Here is a 9,177-nt window from a genome sequence, read left to right on the forward strand (position 1 = left end):
AGGACGTGCAAGAAAAGTCAGTTTGGTGTGGACGACTGAGGAGTTTCCACGGTCACTGGTGAAAACATGAGGATGGCGGTGCAGCAGCCCCAGAGAACAGCAGTGGAGAATACAAGTGTCTGTGCAGGGCCCACATGGGGAAAAGGATGCTTGGTGCAAAAATAAGCTCTTAAGCCGTTTCGTTTGGGTGACCTTGGACTCAACTCTCTTAATCCTCCTCCAACTCCCTTGGCGGATCTGGAAATCAAGGCTGATGTTGAGATCCTGGAATTTGTCACTGTAGTCAGCCTGCTTCTGCAGTAAAATGGAGAAAACTGGGGAGTGAAATCTAGGGACTCGTTCCACACATCCAAAAAGCATTATTTAATCATTAGAAGGGCTTTGAAAACCCAAGGTTGAGATATTGGATCTCTGAATAATTAGAACAGAACCAAGAGCTGTATTACACAAAGTCACTTTTTTTTTTTTTTGGAAAAATCTGTTTCAGTTCAGTATAATGTGAAAAAAAAGTAATTTCTGCACTCATTCTAGTTTTTAGTCATGAGATGTTTTGGAAAAGATTAAGTTACAAATTATTTTTTTCTTCCTTGTGTTCATAAAACCCTCAATACCAACTTGTAACTTCTGCACTTTGAGATTGAAGAGGCCTAATCCAAACTCTAGAATTGCATTCGCTTCGGTAAAAATGGATAGGGTAAGTAGAGCAGACTAAAGAATGAAAAGCTTTTCTTCTTTGCTTCTCCTACCCTCTTCTTTTGCACATTATATGACTAAATGTACAACTTTGTTCACATAACTGCTACAAACAGTTCACTGTGTAGGCCAAACGCTCTCTAATGCAGTAAAATTAAGAAATAATATGCTTTGAAAGTGATTTATGAGTGTGGTTAAACTGCCAGATTTACAAAGAAATAGTTCAGATCTTGGGAAGCCTCAGGAGTCACGTCAAAAATGAATTTGACCATGATTTAAACTGCTACTTTTCTTACATGACATTTAATATGTGTACTTTGGAGGCCCATATGTCTTTAATAAAATAGCATTAAGTTTTAAATATGATATGAATGCAGCCAGTTTCTAAATTCATAACCTTTTCCACAACTCCAAAATGCTAACCAATAAGGGAGTCATACACGCAATAAAACATAAACCTTAGAAAATAGCTTTTTATTAAAATGGTTAGACAGTTGGCAGCTGGGTTGCAGTGTAATAAATGCTTACAGCATTGTGGGTTTATCAGACGTTGTTTACCCTGCAAGCAAGAGGGACCAGACAAGTAATTATAACCCCTGTGCAAAAGCAGTTCATGCTGAGTCCCCCTGAGTGGGTTGAAGAGGTAGAATAGTTTTTTGAGGGCCGTGGACAAGGAATCCAGAGATTTGGGTTCTGATCCCTTTTTACCACCTAAGGGAGTGTGACCTTGGCCAAGTTACTCCATTTCTATAATTTTCCCGATCTGTGTCATGGGGACAATAACACCAGCTGTGAAAGTTTGTTGTGACAGCAAGAAACTAATGCATGTAAGTTGTGTGACACAGTGCCTGGCCCATAGTAGGTACTCAGTAAAGAGAAGCACTTATTTTGAAAAAAAAAATTATATAAAAAGTAATATAGACAAAATCTTCAGGTCCCTTCTAGCGGTGATGTTCTGTTACAGTTCCAGGATGGCACTTATGAAAGATAAGCCACTTAGCCAGAGATCGGTGTAAGCCTCACCGTAGGAAATGAGTAGGAAACTCCTTGCTTCACTCATCTTTCAAAGGCACCAGCGTGTCAGAAATGACAGGAAGACATGTTTGGTTCAGGGGGAGCAGGAGCTGTGCTGGTGGCCACCACCCCTTAGTTGTTCCTGGAGATAGACATGAGGTGCGCAACGCAGCCTCTTCCTGCCTTTTGGGTTTTCAGTTTGTAGAAAATGTGAGTTATTCTTGTAAGTTATACTGCATTATAACCAAAGATCTTTTAGTGCTGCTGCTGCAGCTGCTGTGGGTATGCGTAGGTGAATATTTAAGTAGATCTCTCTGTGGAGTAGTTTTGAAGTAGGGCTTCCCAATCTTAATGTTTCTAGATGCTTATGTTCAACTTGCTTTTTCTGAATCTCAGATGTAACAGCCAGTCTGGAAATGGTGTGATGTGTTCGTCCATGCAACCAAATAGTACCACCCTCCACAACTTCCTTAGGGAGGAATTCCTGAGTTTTCTAAAAGGGAGATTGTAAGTTACATATGAGATTGGCCTTTGAATCTCAAGGCTCAGACAAAAGTGTGGTAATCAAAAATTAAAAGACCCAGGGACCATTCCATTCTGTTTTATTTTATTTTTATATGTTTTTAAAACAATGTTATGATCCCATTAAGGAAAATTAAGATAGAAAATCTTCCAAGTGTATTCACAATATGCTAACTCTATGACTTTTCATTTTTCTCTATTCTCTTCCAAACCTATCCTTTCTATTGACATTCTGTGTGTGTTTAATGCTCTACTTTTTTACATAATATTTATATTGTACTACTTCATAGTCTGCAAATTTATTAATTTTATGGACTGTACAGTTCTTCATCAAATTGATGTAAGTACCGTCAGTTATGAAACCATTTTCCCACTGATTCTAGATTTTAACCTTATGTATAAAATCCTATGCGTGTGAATATGTTTCCTTTAAATTATTTTTAGTATAATTTTTTTCCAGGGAGTTTATTGGATCACAGAGTATGGGCACATGAGCAGTTTTAGGCTCTCTATAAGAATCCCTAGGTGCCATTTTCATGTTGGCAGTTCATCCTGGATGAGTCATTGCACCTACCCAGGCTGGAGGAAGAATGTAGGTCAAAAGGGACACTTAACATTTCCAAAGCTCTCTTTGGGAATGGGGCTTTCAGAATCTTATGGTTGATATAGTTCTGGAAGAAAGGTTTGGAATCTGTAGGAGCTTCCTACAAAGCATGCATTGACCTGCTAAGTTGTAGTTCTAGGGAATTACAGGTTCCCTTGAGCATCCCAAAAATTATTAACAGCATGCAGTCCTGGTCAGTGTGAATGTGCCTTTAGACCGTTAGCCAAATTTTTGCATAATACCAATCATTCTACCTATAAAAGCACAAATATGTTATTGTTCTCAATAGGCAATTTAACACAGCTTTAGGAAGGAAAAAAGAGAAAAGAAGATTACAAGCTGGCTGATTTAGCTTTTATTTCTCTTAAATCTATCCACACTTCTCAGGGGTTGTACTTGTTTAAAGATTGTATGCAACTGTGCAATCTGTGTGATTTGGAAAGCAAATCAAACTAAATATGAAGTTTTCAGCACATGCTGTTTTTAAAGAATTTCATGCATTTATTTCACATATACATTTCTTCTCAAGTAGAGCTAAACCTATAATCTTTTTCTTGTTACATTTCTTTTCTGGGGAGGGAGGCCAAGAGGGTGACTTAGTTTTGGAGTGGAAGGTTCCTATTAACATCCACCTCCTTCTTGTGTGGCATTATTCACAGCCGAGCTATTAAGGCTAATTATTTTCAGGATCCTATCAAAGGGGAATATTCGAACTGACAAAAAAAAAAAAAAAAGCATTTATTAGGAAGAAAAATTGCCTGTTTAAATAAGAAAAGGGATCATTATCATGTGCACCCAGCCTCCCCCTCCCAGTTATTCACCTGTGTAGGGCGGAGGGGCCAGGAGACCCCAAAGGAGTCTCTGAAAGGAGGTTCTAGAGGGCCGTGCTCTCTGAGATGCCTGGTACCCCAACAGGGGCCAGTGCTTTTTTACCCCTCATTTTTCTGAAGTCCACCATTGACCTTGGAGATGGTGTCAATCTGTTATGTTTCTTCTTATCTTGGGTAAAATTCGCTAACCCTTGATATGTAATGAAAAGAATACTGGTCAAGGAGCTGGGTGCATTAATCAGGAGAGGCTAACTATTGTAACAAGCATCCCCCAAGTCTTGGCGGTACACTGAAGGTTTCTGGATGGGGAAAGAGGAGTGCCCAGTCATTCAGGGACCTAGGCTTCTTCCATGGAATGGTTCTGTGTTTGTCTTGGACCTTGGAGTTCTTCACTGGGTTCAGGCAATGGATGAAGCAAGAGTGAGAGTGCGGAGAATTGGGTGAATGATCTATGGGCCTGGATTTAAGGTGACACACATCACCGATACCCCCATTCCATTGACCAGAGCTCAGTCATATGAACACTCATAACTATAACGGAGCCTTGGAAATGTAGCTGCTATGGGCTGAGTTGTGTCTCCCTCCTCCTCTCCTCCCCTGCAAATTCATATATTGAAGCCCTAACTCTTGGTATCTCAGAACGTAACAATATTTGGAGATAGGGCCTTTAAAGGAGGTGATTGAATTAACCTAAGTCTGTTAGGGTGGGCCCTAATTCAATGACTGATGTCCTTATTAGAGGAGGAAATTAAGACTGAGACGCACAGGGACGAGGGGAACGTGTACAGAGGGACAACAGTGTGAAGATAGCAAAACGGCAGCTTTTTGCAATCTAAGGATAGAGGCCGCAGAGAAACCAACCCTGGTGGCACCTTGAGCTTGGACTTCTAGCTTTAAGAATTGAGAGAAAATAAATTTCTGTTGTTTAAATTACCCAGTGTGGTATTTTGTTATAGCAGCCTTCTCACACTAATGTAGCTTAGCCGAGTGCCCAAAGAGAAAAGTAAATGTATTTGATGAACATTGAGTCAATCCCTGCCTCAATGAGCACTTGTGTTTTAGTTCCAACTTGCTGGGTAATCTTAGGCTAGTCTCTTTCTCCAGGGCTCAGATTCTTCAACTATAACATGGATGAAGAGAGTAGAAGATCTCTGAGGATCCGTGGTTTTGTGATTCAGCCATGTGCTCAGGCCCTCAGGCTGACAGCTGGGTCAAGTGTGAGTTCAGCAGGGGTACGTGAAGCTGCTGTCCTCTGGGATTTCAGGGGAGATACCATGGTGTCATGCTGAAGAACTCATGTTTTAGGGTTCAACAACCTGAATTCAAATCCTGGCTCTTCCATTTCCTATGTGACTTTGGGCTCTTCCATTTCCTATGTGACTTCCTATGTGGCAAGTTTGTTCTTCAGTTACCTCATCTTTAAAATGGGGTTAATAAAATAAATGTTGTTGGATTAAAGGATTAAAGGAAGTGATTAATACAAAGCACTTATCTAAGAGTGTGGTACAAAATAAAGGCTCAATACAATTTTTCTCTCCCTCCCTCTCTTTTTCTCTTTCTTCCTATTTTTATCTTTTCTTTTTCTTTTATTCTGGTTTTATCTTCTTTTTGATTATTCTCATTTCAAAGTCCTGAACATGAAGATGGAGAGATATTAATTTTGAAGCGTGCTCTCATTTGATCCTCACAATGCTGAGGAGAGAAAGGCAGAAAAGGTGGTACTTTGTCTTACAGAATGGCATACTAAGATAGGTTGTGGAAGTCACTGAGTATTCCAGAGAGAAATGAAAATGAGATTAGAACTCAAGTCTCCTGATGGCCCAGGGCTTTGCTGTTATATAATATATAACTCAGCTGTTCTGAAGATTTCTGGGCTTAGGATGAGAAGACATAGTTCAAGGAGGAGAGCCTGAGTAATTGGGACTCCCTGTCACTTCCATAAACTTCCCTCAGCAGGCACAAAAGGGCAATGGTCACTTTTCCAGAGGGGCCTGCTATGGAACTCAGGCCAGTTCACACCTCACTGTGTGGTCTCCCTCTTTTTTCAAGGGCCAGTAAATGCAGCTTTCTAATCTTTTGTGAAAAAAAAATAATAATAAAGTTGTGTCTATACCTAGGCATAGAAGGAAAAGCAGGTGATGTGGTTAGCTCACAAATAGTCCTGAATCTGTCTGTGGAGACTATGTTGACTTGACCTAGTTTAGGACCACAGTGCACTTTTCTCTGTACTGTATGTCATCAGACTTCCTTCACACTTCTGGAAAACAGGAACATAGCCTAGGAATCATATTTGCTCTTGTATGTCTAGCTTTCAGCAGCTCACATCTTCAGACCAGCACTCTTTTCTTTTGTAAACTACAAAAGAGGGCCCCAGGGCCAGGAGTTCCCACCCCAAACCAGGGGCTGAGAGAGACCGGCCAAGGCCAGAGAGGAGGAGGTGGGCAGAGGTAAGCATGGTACTGTTCTGGTTCTGTGTACCAGGTTGAGCTACAGGGGCCACATTCTCATCCTCAGAACTCAGGGGGACTGAAAGCTATTTTGAGAGGAAAATTAAAATTCACTTCACTTTTATTCAAAACAAGCTTTCTAGCAGGGTGAAATTTTGAGACGCACTCCAGACAGCTGGAGATCTTCAAGTTATAGGAAAATGACAGTGTATTCGGCCTTTCTGCTGTCTCTCTCTCGAATGGCAGGTTATCTGTCTTTGTCATGGCGAATGGCAATTTATGCTATCTGTGACCACCTGGAAGAAAAAAATATTCATATTTTAAAAATGCACTGAGACAGATCCCTTCTCAGTCAGGGACATGGTCTTGCTAGACGGAAGGAAGTAGAGTTTCCAAGGTCATGGTTTCTCAGACTTTTTTGGGAGGTTGCCATTTATTTATGGTCATATTTGAGTTTCAAGATTAAGAGGAATTCTTCTTGAGTCTTTTGAAATAGAGAATTTGGAGTGATGAGGGGGCAAAAGAAACGGCTCAAGATCCTCTGCTTTTCAGGAAGTAGGGTACTTTTTAGCTTTCCAAACAGAGGTGGCATTGTTACCCAGAGGTTTCGATGGGAAGAGATATGGATGGAGCCTCATGAGTAGAAGCACTTTCAGACCAGGTATGAAGATTAAATATTCCAAACCCAAGATCAGTGTTATTATTTCTTAGGACATACCCTCTAGTATACTTGGTCCAGGTATATAGAACTTGTACTCTCACCGCAACCTCCCACTCTAATAGTGGGAGTGGGACACCATAAAGTCCCAGTGTTTAGAAGGAGGAAAACCAGCACTAGGTGTTTTAGGTCATTTGTCTAGGATATAGGAGAATGAATGAATAGAGGTATCTCCCTTTCTTCTCTTTCCATCAAATAGCCAAAAAGGGATCTCAGGTATATCCTTTGTGGAAAACCATTTTTACCCACTTTCCAAAGTTTTTACTCACCTCCAAGCCTCAGCTTTTCAATTCTTCCTTCCTTCCTTCCTTCCTTCCTTCCTTCCTTCCTTCCTTCCTTCCTTCCTTCCTTCCTTCCTTCCTTTCATGTTATATTTATGAAGTGTATTAGGCTCCTTGGAAAACTTTGGCATATTAAGCAACTGAAACTGTTTCAGGTTTCACAGGGGGGCACTTTCTCAGAAAAATGGACTTAAGTCTTTTCTTTATTTTACTACATTGACCTCGTCTACAGTGCTTAGGTACCTACAGACTTTTCCTCCTCTGGGTGCCAGATAAAGCAGGTGGATTCTATAGATTGAATATTTTAAGTAACTTGACCTGTATACATTACATTCTTATTCCCTTTTTGTTAATCACATTCTGTCTATTAGAGTCAGATGGACAGAATTTTTCAAAGGGATTTTTAGATTGATTTATTTTAGATTTGGCTCTGGAAAGAAGAATCATAGAGAGTTAGGCTTGGAAAGAATACAGCCCAGCCCAGAGGAGTGGTTCTCTTATGGTGTACAGGGGTTCTTGTGTGAAGAAGTTTTGTAGTATGAAGAGTCCTAAGTGGCTTTCAACAGTGAAGTCCCCATTAAGTTGGGACAGTTTGCAAAAAAGGCTTGGGGCTTCAATTAGCTGGATAGCAGAAGAACAACATTTCATTAGAAAAAGTCTTGACATCAAAATACATAAATGAAAAAGAGGGACCTGAGGACTATGGGAAAGAAGAAAGAAATTAAACCAAGTGAATCCAATTATTTTCTTCCAGTACATCAGCATTCACTGAGACCAGGCTATGAATCAAATCTAGAATCATCTGGTAATCATGGAGATGGGTTTTATTTTTTTTAAAAGGCTATGGATAAGTTTTCTTGTGTCTGTTTTAGTAATGGTAAGGAATAATGGAAGGGACCTGACTTCATCCTGCTGATCTTTTTTTACTTGGATTGGTACTTGCCTGGCAGGAATTCGTGAACTTCATTGCAAGAGCCTTCTGTCTGAGGCACCTATGATTATTTCCTGCCAGCTCTGAGTTTTGCATTGTGATTTCTGACCTCATTTACAACTGTTCTTCCGAGTATTTTTTAGTTCACCTAGGTCAGTCTACGTCTGAAGTTTTTCTTTTTCTTCCTCCTCTTCCTTTCTTTCTATCAAAATAGATATGCTATTATTCTTGTTGGCCCAGTTATCTTCACTCATTCATTCTCCTTTTAGGGAATATCCTTCCTACCCTCTCCCTCTTATAAATTCTGCCTATCGTTAATGGCCCAGCTCAGATCCTGTCCTCTATGAAACCTTCTCATGAAATTGGAGCCTCAGTACTTCCCACACTCCAGAGCTTTCCTTTAACTACTCCCTTACAAATCATATTGTGTTTTGTAACATTTGTGTATATCCAACTTGCTTTCTCCACTGGGAGAGTAGGGAATGGGTATCATATATCTTCTGTTATATCTCATGGGGCCAAACATAGGCATGGTCCTAAACTATCCCTGGTATTTACATTCAGCCACATTGGGATGATCACCTTCTTCCTCATGGCCAGTTGCCAGGGAAGACCTGGCATGTACCAAGTCTTGGTTATCCCACCATGTGGTATTCTGAAAATGTGTGCATGAGACAGTGGCCAGCCTTGGACCAGCGGGAAATTGTACAATTTATTTGGATGCCTACTAGAGGTCATACCCCAAGGCCACTGTCCAGATATCAGCTTTGTCTTGGGAGCTGACTCATGTTTTTCAGATAAATCATAGTGAGCTGCCCATTATAAACACCTTGTAAAACTCAAAAGGCTTTATGGCTGTTATTAGCTACTGCATTGTGATTTACTAGCTAATTCAGACTGATGTGTGGATGAGTGTGCCGAGGGCACCATTTGTCCCCCCTACATAAGTCAGAGAGTAGTCTAGGCTGTGCATTCAGAAGCAAATACCTCTTCCAAAGACCTATGGTGAGTCAGAGTTTATGTCTGAAATGAGCATGTTTATGTTAGCCATCGCTCCTTTCAAGATGGGTTGTGTCTTCATGCTATGATACCTCCAGGAACCTTTGGTGGGAAACAGCTGCAGCAGCCGGTTTGCTT

At 40.5% G+C, this 9,177-nt stretch overlaps 1 protein-coding gene across 2 annotated transcripts in view; it reads left to right on the forward strand.

Annotated features, from left to right (window-relative positions):
- The window catches only part of LRMDA (leucine rich melanocyte differentiation associated), a 999,992-nt gene that overhangs the window by 592,077 nt on the left and 398,738 nt on the right, over positions 1-9,177 (forward strand). The window lies entirely within an intron of this gene.

Source organism: Pteropus vampyrus, unplaced genomic scaffold (genome assembly GCF_000151845.1).
Source record: "Pteropus vampyrus isolate Shadow unplaced genomic scaffold, Pvam_2.0 Scaffold20, whole genome shotgun sequence".
NCBI classification, from domain to species: Eukaryota; Metazoa; Chordata; class Mammalia; order Chiroptera; family Pteropodidae; genus Pteropus; species Pteropus vampyrus.